The sequence below is a fragment of the Desmodus rotundus genome, chromosome 4 (assembly GCF_022682495.2).
Source record: "Desmodus rotundus isolate HL8 chromosome 4, HLdesRot8A.1, whole genome shotgun sequence".
In the NCBI taxonomy this organism is placed as follows: Eukaryota; Metazoa; Chordata; class Mammalia; order Chiroptera; family Phyllostomidae; genus Desmodus; species Desmodus rotundus.
Window position 1 is genome coordinate 114,240,378 of NC_071390.1, and position 13,182 is coordinate 114,253,559.

Here is a 13,182-nt window from a genome sequence, read left to right on the forward strand (position 1 = left end):
TGTTTTCCTCTAGGACTTTTATGGTGTTACAACTTATATTTAAGTCTTTTATCCACCTTGAATTTATTTTTGTGTATGGTGTAAGTTGGTGATCGAGTTTCATTTTTTTGCACATAGCTGTCCAGATCTCCCAACACCATTTGTTGAAGAGGCTATTTTTGCTCCATTTTATGCTCCTGCCTCCTTTGTCAAATATTAATTGACTGTAAAGACTTGGGTTTATTTCTGGGCTCTCTGTTCTGTTCCATTGGTCTATGTGCCTATTTTTATGCCAGTACCAGGCTGTTTTGATTACAATGGCCTTATAATACAGTTTGATATCAGGTATTGTGATCCCTCCTGCTTTCATCTTCTTTCTCAAAATTGCCACAGCTATTCGGGGTTGTTTATGGTTTCATATAAATTTCTGAAATGTTTGTTCTATATCTGTGAAATATGTCATGGGTACTTTAATAGGGATTGCATTGAATCTATAAATTGCTTTGGGTAGTATGGCCATTTTGATGATGTTAATTCTTCCAATCCATGAGCATGGTACATGCTTCCATTTGTTTGTGTCTTCCTTAATTTCTTTCTTCAGTGTTGTGTAGTTTTCTGAGTACAGGTCTTTTACCTCCTTGGTTAGGTTTATTCCTAGGTATTTTATTTTTTTTGTTGCTATATCAAATGGGTTTTTTTTTCCTGATTTCTGTTTCCGCTGTTTCAGAGATATCATATCCTAAGAATACCACCCCAAACCACAAAAGTAAGGAAGTCAAAAGGTTACCCCAAACTCCCTTTGTGTGGGTGCAGAGAAGTTTATACCTTATGAATGCTTCCCCACGTACTGTCCTCGTTGGTTTGGTCAATAGGGCTCCTTCTGGGTGTCAGGTCAGAAGTCCCAAGCTTGTGGTCTGTGGACGGAGTTTGGGCAGCAGTTACTCTGGATCTGTGTTGGCCTTTCCAAACCCTTGGCTGTAGGGGAGGGTTGTGGAGCCTTGACCCCTTCAGGAGCCTGCTGGCCATTTCCCACCTTTCTCACCTCTCCCCACTGCTCCCGAGGTGAGTGGCCCTGCCACACCTTGTGTTTTGAGTCTGCATAGTTCGTCATTGCAGTGGGAAGCTTCGTGAGCCTGTTCCAGAAGCACTCACCATGCATTGAGTATTATGGGCTTCAGTATGTTGGTTCCACATTGATCAGGGCTGCAATGTCACAGTATAAATCTCCATGCCTGGCAGTGCCTTCTCTGGGCCAATAAGCAGATGAGCCTTGAACCCAGGGATGGGGAATTTCCATCCTGTGTCTGAGACACCAGGACACAGACCCTTCTTTCTGGCTTCCAGTGATCTTTCACGTCTCCCTTCTGGCTCCCCTCCCCTCTTCCCGAGCACACAAAGGAAACAGGAAAGAAAACAATGCAATCATGCAAAGGTCTGTAGAACTGAGGGACAAAGACAATGGATACTCAAAAGACAGTCTGTTGTTTTCGTTGCTTCCCCCCTCAAGGACAGTACAGTTACGTTGAGAAAATCCTTAAGAAAGGGGAGGAAATTTTAATTTTCTTTGGGTCTCACATGGAAGCATTCTGGGTGCCATGTGACTCAGTGGTAAGCTTGGCCTAGGAAGAGGCTCCAGCCCTGGCTATGAGCCTGAGCAGCCCTGAGGTCCAGGCCATGTCACTAACCCTCTCTGGGGTGCAAGTTGTTTTTGCCTGTAGCCTGAAGGGTTTGGACTAGATGATTTATAAGGTACCTTTTTTAGGTCTGACATTCTGTTGTTGAACAGAGGAGGTAATGTGTCCATAAGGATGGTTTCCCATGGGCTGACCCTTGACTCACTCTGACCCTGTATATTCAAATGGTAGAACACTTAGCTAATTAGTATTTGAGTGTCTGTTATAAGCCAAGTACTATGAGAGGAAATCATAAAGCATATTTCTACTCTTTGTAGCTTGTAATATGGGTGGATGAGGTGGGACTGTTAGCCATCTCTAATTTACAGTGCAGTAGGCTGGCTGTAGTGGTCTGTTGATTAGAGTCTAAAATTTAATTCATCATCCCCTCCATGAGTGGGTATCTGCCGTTTCTGTCTGCCTCTTGCTTTTGGCAATGACACCCTGACTTTCCTGTGGCTGCCCTTCCCTGTTGGGTTGGTCACATTCCTGTGACCGACGCCTTGCCAAGCAGAACTCAGATCCCCTTGCTATGGTCAGTGGTTAGAGAAATGGGCAGAAACCTAAGCTAGGCAGGCTAGACTTTTGTTGGAACTGTGCAGACAGAAGCCCCCTGTTCCCATTGGGGTTGCCAAGCTGGAGAAACATCTGCCTGATGCTGCTGGTCCATCACCATGACATGGGACGGACCTAGTGAGGATGAGGTTGTCGCTGGGGAGAGCAGAGAAGAGTGGGGCTTCTGATGGCATTGACAGCACACCTAGTCCAGCTCGGCTGGAATCTAAAATGAGGCCAGGACTTGTCAGTCATTTAGGCTAGTATACTATTCTTTTTCTCTACTAAAGTTTTGGATTGAGTTTCTATACCCTACAATTGAGTCACAGTTAGTACTACTCTTAAGATACGACTGCATTTTTGCCACATTCTCTGGGCAGCCCTTTACCCACTTAGGATGCATTTGACTTCAAGACCACACCCAAAGCAGCCTAAGTGGTAGGGTGTTTATTAGTCTCATAGCAAGCCTCGGGCAGCCTGGGTCCAGGGTGGTTATTTATTGGCACCAGATGCTCAGGTTGTCAGGGTCCTGGCACCTGCTGGCTTGGTTCTTAAGTTTGTCCCCACATGGTACAAAATTGAAGCTCTAGAAATCACATGGCTGCTTTGTCCCAAATGGTAACTTCTCCCAAAATTCCTTCATAGAGTTGAATCATTGGGTTTCTTTGGTTTGTTTGCTTTTTTTACTTCTCTTTATTTTAGATGAGGAAAAAAAATTCTACTAGCAGCCCTTTAGCAGAATTTCCTTTACATTTCTGTAAGGAAAACAAAGCCTGGCACTAGTTAAAGGAGGGAAAGGCAGATTTCGTGGAGCACTGCTGCAGCAGGGGGAGCAGGGACTGAGGTGTCTGTGGAACTGGCTCAGCGCTGATCCACGTAGAGGTGGCTGGGGGTTTTAAAGGAGGAATTTAGAGTAAAGAGTGGACAGGGAAGTGGAAAATTACAAAAAGCAAGTATGTTGGTCAGTGTTACTAGACCATCTGGGTTTGCTAACTGTTGCTTGTTGAAGGTAGGCTCCTCCCCTCCGACAGAGACTGGGAGACAGGGCTCCTGTCCTTCCTGATGATGACATTTCAGTGAACAGCTTTCAGGGCCTTGAGAAAGACACTCCTGGGTGGTAGGAGATGCATGTACATCTCAAAGGGGCTGAGGGATGATCCACAATTTTAAGTTTTTAATGTAAATGCTTTAAGAAAAGGGAAGGCAGGGGCCTCTCAGGTTGTTGGCTGGAACAAATGGTAAGTTCGATTGACAGCTTTGAGTTTTTTCTGACAAGAATTCAAGGGGGCTGGGTGGTCCAGGGACATGACCTTAGGCTGCTGGAAGCCATGTTAGAGTTTGTTCAAGTCACTTAGTGTGGTGGGGTGGACAGAGCTGTTGGCCCCGAAAGCTGCAGTTCTTATGGGCCCATGTTGAAGCCTAGTGGAGAAGAGGTTCAGGGGGGCATGGCTAAAGTATGGTCAGGGAAAGAGTCCATTATTTCCTTGGACTGAATTGCATTATCAGTCCCTGATCAACCAAGCCACCAAAAGCTCCAGGCATATGCTGTGGCAAAAGATTTGTGATTTTCATTATTAGTGTAGAGTCTAACCTTGGACTCAGCAAGATCCATCTTCTGGAGCTAGGAAGGGCCTTTTCTCTTAGCCCAAGGCCAGGGGAAGGTGACAAAAATCAGGGTTCCAAGGGTAGGAGAAGGGGGTGAGGAGTGGGTTGGGGTCCACCACTGGGGTCCTGGGCCAACTCCCAGCTGTGATGGGTAGAGGGGCCATTACTGTCCATCTTAATAATGATCTTGCTCCATGGAAATGTCAGATGGAGGAAAATTGGTCTGAAGAATATAATGTGTTTAGCTCCCACAGGGACAAGCCATTAAACCTTGAAAGGCATGGAATGATGGGATAAGAAAGTTTCTCTTTTTATTTTTGACCATGGAAATGGTGGCTTGGCAGAATGGCAACATAGTCACAAGTCATTGGAACAAGGACAGATTTCCTAAATCTGGTCTTGGTTACAAACCAGATAATCCACAGAGCTCACTTTGAACTTACTTTCCTCTCTCTCAATATCCTGCCATAATAACTAAGGACAGGCCTAGAAATAACTTGGTTTTGCCTCAGAAAGGTGGTATTTTCAGACAGGAATCAGAATCTAAGTGTTGGAGTGGAATGAGGAGGGGAATACTAATCAGAGAGTGGGTACTAAGGTTTTCTTTTTCTTTTCTTTTTTTTTTTTTACTAAACATTTATTTATTTTGCACTAAGACTTTATCTTAGGACATAACTAAATTGTGTCACCACCCTCCACCCCAACTTGAAGAAGGGTTAGTACAGTGAGTGTTATAAAGCAGATATGAATATTAACTGACAAAGAAAAACCCTTCAAAATCATCATAACAATGTTTAAGTAAAAAAAAGAAAAGAAAAAATAGGGGGTGATGGGATTTGCAGATTGAACGAGATCCTCACATTTCATCTAACACATTCAGTCCTGACTAGAATGTACCAAAACGGAAGCAGGATTACTATAGTACAAAACTTCCACTACACATTGCTGTACACACGTTTTCCAAGCCCATCCCCAAACCCTAATTCTTCCAGCACAACTATTTCGTGGCCTGTTGGGCCTGCCGACAAAGGAGCACGTAGATCTTCTCTTTAATCCAGTCTTTGTTATAGGGCTGGTATGTCAGGGTATCAGCTCGGTAAACGAGACAGCTGAGGTCTGCCAGATCATCAATAAAATCAAACAACTGGCTGATATCATATGTGATAGAGGGGCTGTTGGGATTCATTCTCTTCAGATGTTCTTCATACATTTTACAAACGCCTTCCATGCGTTTGTTCACTGATTCAGCGTAAGTTCTGCCTTCTGGCCTCTTGGTAGGCTGTACCAGTAAAATGGTGTGAGACATCGCGCCAAACTCTTTCACTGCAGCCGCCGCCGACACCACCACCTCACATGAGCTTAGCCACACGGCACTAAGGTTTTCTTAAGCAAAATGGTACAGGTTGCTTGGCAGATATTTCTTTATAAAGTTAATTATATTTTATTTGCATTAGAAGAGTGTGGTATGTAAAGGTGTCTTACAGGGACCCTTTATGAAAATGGAAGTAAACAATTTTGGTGACTCATAACTCCATTTGGTATACCAAGAAGTCTAAATGCCAGACACATCTGAACAATTACAGAATTATTCTAAACATTTAAAAAACAATAAAGGGATCGAGGCACGGTTTGCTGTTGTGGGTGGCGTGTGGTGATCAGGGAAGCCCCGCGCTGTGAGTGACAAGTGGTGGGCTGTAGGTGGGCCAGTCCTCATGCCGAAAACGGAGAGGCAGGTGGCGGTGGACGCTGGCAGGGCTATCACACAGCCTCACGGGTGGCACGGGCGTCAGGCCTGCCTGCTCTCTCACGTGTTTTCATTTATAACAGTCAGTTTGGAGTGTTGGATCATATTTGGGCAGATATGTATTATATACCCCATTCACTAATCTGTGTCCTGGAAAGAAACATAAGACCATTCAAAATAAAAAAAACATTTGGATTGGATGAAGTCTTTCATGAACATCGTGTTTGTTTGGATTCAAAATATCCCAATTCTAAAATTCTGATTAATTTAGAATAAGTCAGGACACAGGCATTCTGGGTAAACTACTACAGTGTTTGTTTTCTAAGCGAAGATTTTCAGATGTGATTACGTAGCATGATTTCTCCACACTGGACCAGAGGTCAGTGAACTTGGGCCCACAGGCCACATCTTCTCAGCCGGTCACATCCAGCCCACTGCCTATTTTTGTATGGCTTGTAGCTAAGAATGTTTTTACATTAATTTTTTTTCTTTGTTTGATACTCATGAGAATTGTGTGAAATTCAAATTTCAGTGTGCATAAATAAGGCTTTTCGGCTCACAGCCTTGGGTGGTCATTGCATTTTGTGTGTGGCTGATTCTGTGCCACAGTGGCCCCAGGCGAGTAGTTGTCAGAGGCTGTGTGGCCTGAAAAGCTGAGCATATTTATTAACAGGCTCTTTACCGAAAACACTTGTCCACCTCTGCGCTAGACCCTTGCGGTGGCTTCTGTTATTCTCTTCCTGCACAAGAGGTCCTTTCCCTTGGGGTCAGACCATCTGAGCAGCCCCTCAGGCTGAGTGGCTGTGAGCACCCCAGACTCTTCCTAAGTCACACTTCCACAGGGTTAAACCTGAGGGACCTGTCCTCTCAGCTTCTTATCAGCGAGCAAGTCAGCAGTGAGGCTCCGGGGAGTTTTCCCTCCCGTGTGTAAACAGTTGGTGCCGGAGGAGCAGACTAATAATGTCTCTGCGGAGTACCAGTGAGGTGATCAACCACTTCCTATTTTCCTTTTATTTCAGACCATATTAGTATTTATTTGCCTGTGTACATTTTAATCTTTTTATTTCATTACTTCAATATTCCTCACACATGTAATTTGGGGGACATGATGAGATGGGCTCGGGGCGGGCAGAGGGATGCAGCAGGCCTGACTGGGTTACTCCTTCCAGTAGAGCGCACAGGGCACACAGCACGGGCGGCGTGGATGAGAGCTCGCTCACCTCTGCAGAGGCTGCGGGGAGGGGCACGTGATGAGGAGGTCACACCTGACCTGGGGTTTAATGGTATTATTTGGCTGGGCTTTCAAAGAAGACAAAGGACACTGAAGATGCAATGGCACCAAGGCATACAACACTCCCAAGCATTTGGAGAATTTAAACAGGTTCATTAGTACTAAAGAATACATTTCAAGTTGGGGTGAGAGGGAAGGAAAAGGTATAGCTAGAAAGGTAGGCAGGAACTCGGTATTGAGAGACGGCCCGGACCAGCTGAGTGTTTCATCTAGCTGATGCCATCAAAACATTTCAAGCTGGAGAAGAATAATCTTGGTTCTCCTTCCAACTAGTTCTCTAAGTCCAGCGGAGGATATTTACTGCACCTCAGTGAGACATGGTTTCTGTGTAGGGTTAGCTAAAAGTCTGTGTCAGTAAATAATTGCTTTTGAGTTTGGGGATTGTCCTAATACATTACTTCATTAAATTATTCCTTCCACCAATATTTATTGAGGGCCCACTTTGTGCTGGGGCCTGTTCTAGAAACTGAGGATAGAGCGGGGAGCTAAACAAAGCCTGTGCCTCCAGAGCTCACGTTCTAACTAGCTGCTTGTGGCCGTTCATTGCTTGGCCACACGGGAGGTTTGAGAACTTCACAGGCCTGTTTTTTGGTCTTACTAGATTTTAGCACAATTGTTTTTGGCTCTGTTCTCGCATGGCCACAAGAGGTCATTTCCTATTTTGCACCTGTGTTTCCTTACCTGTCAAATGGGCATCATCGTGGCCACCTTTGGTGCAAACAGCAGGAGAACAAATCAGATGTTGTGCCAACAGAAGTCGAATTAAAAAGAGGGGTTCCCGGGAGAACACAGGGTCTCCATCCTCTATTCAATTAGTGGCTTCCAAACGTTTTAGGCTGTGGCTCATGCAAAGAAGAACATTTTGGAACGAAACAGAAGTTTCACAAAATTATGACACGATGTCCTGACACTTGGTCTCTTCCACCCTGCTGTACTTACAAGTGCTGGTGGAGAGCTGCCACGCTGACTTCATAGCCCTCTGTGCCCGGGCCCCAGCCTCCAGGCTAAGAACAACTGCCTTAAGGTGAGCATTCCTTGCCAGCAGGGTTTTAAACTTGATTTCTCCCGTTTCTACTTGTTGATGGATTGTTTCAGCTTGTACTTGACCTTTTATAACCCAAGCAACTGTTTACAAGCTGAGCTAGAGATCACTCATAGTTGGTATTACCAGGGAAATAAGTCTACATGCCCACTGCACACTTTGCCTGCTACCAGGTGACCCAGGCTGCCCCGGCATAATCAGATGTGGTGGGTGAGAAGCCCTCCTTCCTCCCCTCCCCTTCCTTCCAGAGGGTCTTGCTGTCAGCTCAGAACAAATGATCACGATGTGACACCTTTCCCCAGAGAGAACCACGGGTCTGAGCTTGTGCAGCCGGTTCTGGTTGAGGTGCAAGGGCTTCTCTAAGTGTCTCTGATGTGGGCGAGGAGGTGGTACGTTTAGAACCGCTTGTCTTCCCTATTCTAATGTTGTACAGAAAATGCAGGGTAAGCAGGGGAAATGACAATCAAATGCACATTTTTCTGGGGTTCACCAACTCCAACATGTTAAAGCACTTCACACTGTGTGTTTGGATAGAGAACACCTCATTTCATTCTGCTGGTTGCCGTGGAGCTGATCCCAGGCACAATGGCTAGAATCTGAGAGGGTGGTGGAGGAATTCCTTCTTTTTAGAGTTGGCTTAGCGTTTCAGCAGAGCAGTATCCTTTATTGTCAGTTTAAACCACCTGGTGACTCCTTAGGCTGATTCTCTCTTTCTCTTAAATATATGCGTGTGTACTATATCTTCATCATCCAGTTGTCTGTTGATGGACACTTAGGTTGCTTCCATATCTTGGCTATTGTGAATAAATCTGCAGTGAACATAGGGGTACATATATCTTTTTGAATTAGTGTTTTGGATATCTTTGGATAAATACACAGAAGTAGAATTGCTGTCATATGGTAGTTCTATTTTTAAATTTTTGAGGAAACCCCATACTATTTTCCGTAGTGGCTACACTGATTTGTAATCCTACCAGCAGTGCATGAGTGTCCCCTTTTATTTTTTAAGAATTTATTTATTTTTTAGAGAGAGGGGGAGGGAGGGAGAAAGAGGGAAACATCAATGTGTGGTTGCCTCTTGAGTGCCCCCTACTGGGGACATGGCCCTCAACCCAGGCATGAGCCCTATGAATCAATCCAGCAAACCTTTGGTTCACAGGCCAGCACTCAATCCACTGAGCCCACCAGCCAGGGCTATTTATTTATTTTTTAGAGAGAGGGGAAAGGAGAGAGAAAGAGAGGGAGAGAAACATCAATGTGTGAGAGAAACATTGATTGGCTTCCTCTTGCAGGCTCCAGAGTGGAGACCTGGCCCACAAGCCAGGCATGGGCCCTGATCAGGAATCAAACCAGTTACCTTTCAGTTTGCAGGCGGGGTGCTCAATTCACTGAGCCATACCATCCAGGACTGGGAGAGTTCTCTTTTCTCCACATTCTCACCAACACTTGTTTGTAGATTTTTTGATGCTAGCTGTTCTGACAGGTGTGAGGTGATCCTTTGTTGTTTTTTATTGTTATTCTATTACAGTTGTCCCAAATTCCCCCCTTTGCCCTCCTCTGCCCAGCCTACCCCCTGCTTCACAGTCAACCCCTAAACTGTTGTCCATGTCCATGGGTCATTCATACGTGTTCTTTGACTAACCCCTCTCCCTTCTTTCCACCTTTATTTCCTTCACCCTTCCCCTCTGGCTGCTCTCAGTATGTTCCTTGTTTCCATGCCACTGGTTCTATTTTGCTCATTATTTATTTTGTTTATTAGATTCCTCTTATAGGTGAGATCATATGGTATTTGTCTTTCACCAACTGGCTTATTTCACGTAGTATAATACTCCCCAGTTCCATCCATGCTGTCACAAAAAGTAGACCTTTCTTTCTGCTGCATGGTATTCCATTATGTAAATGGACCACAGTTTTTTGACCCACTCACCTACTGATGGGCACTTGGGCTGTTTCCAGTACTTGGCTGTTGTAAATAGTGCTGCTGAACATTGGGGTACATAAGTTTTTTGAATTGGTGTTTTAGGATTCTTGTGGTGTATTCCCAGCAGTGGAACTTCTGGGTCAAAAGGCAGTTCCGTTTTTAATTATTTCAGGAAATTCCATCCTGTTTTCCACAGTGGCTGCACCAGTCTGCATTCCCACAAACAGTGCACTAGGGTTCCCTTTTCCCCACATCCTCACCAGGATTTGTTGTTTGTTGATTTATTGATGATAGCCATTCTGACAGGAGTGAGGTGATGTCTCACTGTGGTTTTAATTTGCAATTCCCTGATGACTAGTGACATTGAACATCTTTTCATATGTCTGTTGACCATCTGTATGTCCTCATTAGAGGAGTGTCTATTCAGGTCCTCTGACCATTTTTATATCAGATTGTTTGTGGATTTTTTTTTTTCAGTGTGTGTTAACATGTATGAGTCCTTCAGAAATTTTGGATACTAACCCCCTTATCAAATGTATCATTGGCAAATATCCTGTCCTATTCAGTAGGTTGTCTTTTGTTTTGTTGATGGTTTCCTTTGCTGTGTAAAAACTTTTTAGTTTGATTTGGTCCCATTTATTTGTTTTTTCTTTTGTTTCTCTTGCCCAAGGAGACATAACAAAAAAAATATTACTAAGAGTGATGTCATAGAATTTACTGCCTTTGTAGTCTGTTAGGAGTTTTATGGTTTCAGGTCTCACATTTAGGTTTTTAATACACATTTTGATTTTATTATTGTATATGGTATAAGGAAGTGATTCATTTTCATTCTTTAGCATGTGTCTGTCTAGTTTTCCCAACACCATTTTTGAAGAGACTGTCTTTACCTCATTGTATATTCTTTCCTCCTTTGTCATAGATTAATTGATCACATAGGGGTGGGTTTATTTCTGGGCTCTCTGTTCTGCTCAGTTGGTCTATATGTCTGTTTTTTTATGCCAGTGCCATGCTATTTGGATTACTGTAGCCTTGTAGTATCATTTGATATCAAGTAGCATGATACTTCCAACTTTATTCTTTTTTGTCAAGATTGCTTTGGCTTTTTACATCTTTTGTGGTTCCGTACAAATTTCAGGATTATTTGTTCGAGTTCTGTGGAAAATGCCATTGGTATTTTGATGGGGATTGCATTGAATCTGAATATTGCTTTGTCTAGTGTACACATTTTAATGATATTGATCCTTTCAATCAATAAGCAATGTATATCCTTTTCTTTATTTGTATCTTCTTCAATTTCTTTCTCCAATGTCTTATAGTTTTCCAAGTATGGGTTTTTTGCCTCCTTGGTTAAATTTTTTCCTAGGCATTTTATTCTTTCTGAGGCAATTATAAATGGCATTGTTTTCTTAATTTTTTTCTGATGGTTTGTTATTAGTGTACAAAAATGCAACTGATTATTGCATATTAATTTTGTATCCTTCTGCTTTATTGAATTTATTAGTTCCAGTAGTTTTTTTGTGCGTGGCTTTTTATCATGTCATCTGCAAATAATGACAATTTTACTTCTTCCTTTCCCATTTGTATGCTTTTTATTGCTTTTTCATGTCTGATTGCTGGGGCTATGACTTCCCATACTACACTGAATAAAAATGGTGAAAGTGCACATCCTTGCCTCATTCCTGATCTTTAAGAAAAAGCTTTCAGCTTTTCACCATTGAGTATCTTAGCTGTGGATTTGTCATATATGGCCTCCATTGTATTGAGGTATGTTCCCTCTATCCCCACTTTACTGAGAATTTTTATCATAAATGGATGTTGGATTTTTCAAATGCTTTTTCTGCATCTGTTGCTATAATCTTTCATTTTGTTTATGTGGTGTATCACATTTATTGATCTGTGGATATTGAACTAGCCTTGCATTCTGGGAATGAATCCTGACTCATCATGGTATATGGTATTTTTAATGTATTGCTGAACTTGGTTTGCTAATATTTTATTGAGGATTTTTAAATCTATGTAAAAATCAGTGATATTGGCCTATAATTTTCTCTTTTTTTTGTAATATCTTTGTCTGGTTTTGGTATCAGGGTAATTCAGGCCTTGTAAGATGAGTTTGGGAGGCTTCTCTCCTCTTCAATTTTTTGGAATAGTTTGAGGAGGATGGGTATTAATTCTTTGAATATTTTGTAAAATTCACTGTGAAGACATTTGTTCCAGGACTTTTGTTTGTTGGGAGTGTTTTTAATTACTGGTTTGATTTCATTAGTATTTCAGACTTTCTGGGTTGTTTTTTTTTTTTCCCCCCTGATTCAGCCTTAGGAGATTGTATGTTTCTAGGAATTTACCAATTTCTTCCAAGGTTTTCAATTTGGTGGCAGATAATTGTTCATAGTATTTCCTTATCATCCTTTGCATTTCTGTGCTGTCGCTGGTTATTTCTCCTCTTTTATTTTTTATTTTATTTATTTGGGTCCCCTCTCTTTTTTTCTTGATGAGTCTGGCTAAAGGTTTGTCAACTTTGTTTATCTTTTTCAAAGAACCAGCTCTTGGTTTTATCGATCTTTTCTATTTTTTAACTCTTTTGTTCATTTCCATGCTCTTTTATTATTTCCTTCCTTCTCACTTTGGGCTTTGCTTGTTCTTTTTTCTCTAATTACTTTAAATATAAGGTTAGATTATTTGAGATTTTTATTTTTCCTTGACTTAGGCCTGTATTGCTACAAATTTCCCTCTTACAACTGCTTTGGCTTTGTCCATAGATTTTTGGGTCGTAGTGTTTCAATTCATTTGTCTCAAGATATCATTTGATTTCTTCCTTGATCTCGTTGTTGACCCACTCATTGCTTAGTTGCATGTTATGCAGCCTCCATGTGTTTTTTACTTTTCTCCTTATACTTGATTTCAAGTTTCATACCATTGTGATCATACAAGATGCTTGATATGATTTCAATCTTAAATTTATTGAGACTTGTTTTGTGGCCTAACATGTGATCTATCCTGGAAAAGATCTCATGTGCACTTGAAAAAAATGTATTTTCTGCTGCTTTGGGGTGAAATGTCCTAAAAATATCAACTAAGCCCATCTGCTCTAATGTGTCATTTAAGGACACTGTTTCCTTGTTGATTTTCTGTCTGACCGAGCAATCCAATGATAGCTGTTACTGTATTACTGTCAATATTTACATTCATGTTGGTCAATATTTGCTTTATATATTTAGGTGCTCCTACATTAGGTGTACAGATGTTTACAAAAGAAATATCCTCATGTTGGATCGATCCCTTTATCATTATGAAATGCCCTTCTTTGTCTCTTTTTTTATCCCTTCTTTTAAAGTCCATTTTGTCTGATACAAGTATTGCCACCCCAGCTTT

General features: G+C 42.1%; 1 protein-coding gene and 1 pseudogene across 1 annotated transcript in view; one reads left to right on the forward strand and one right to left on the reverse strand.

Moving 5' to 3' along the window:
- Positions 1-13,182, forward strand: part of CCDC3 (coiled-coil domain containing 3) — an 88,105-nt gene that overhangs the window by 31,074 nt on the left and 43,849 nt on the right. The window lies entirely within an intron of this gene.
- On the reverse strand, positions 4,784-5,174 carry LOC112320650 (enhancer of rudimentary homolog pseudogene; annotated as a pseudogene).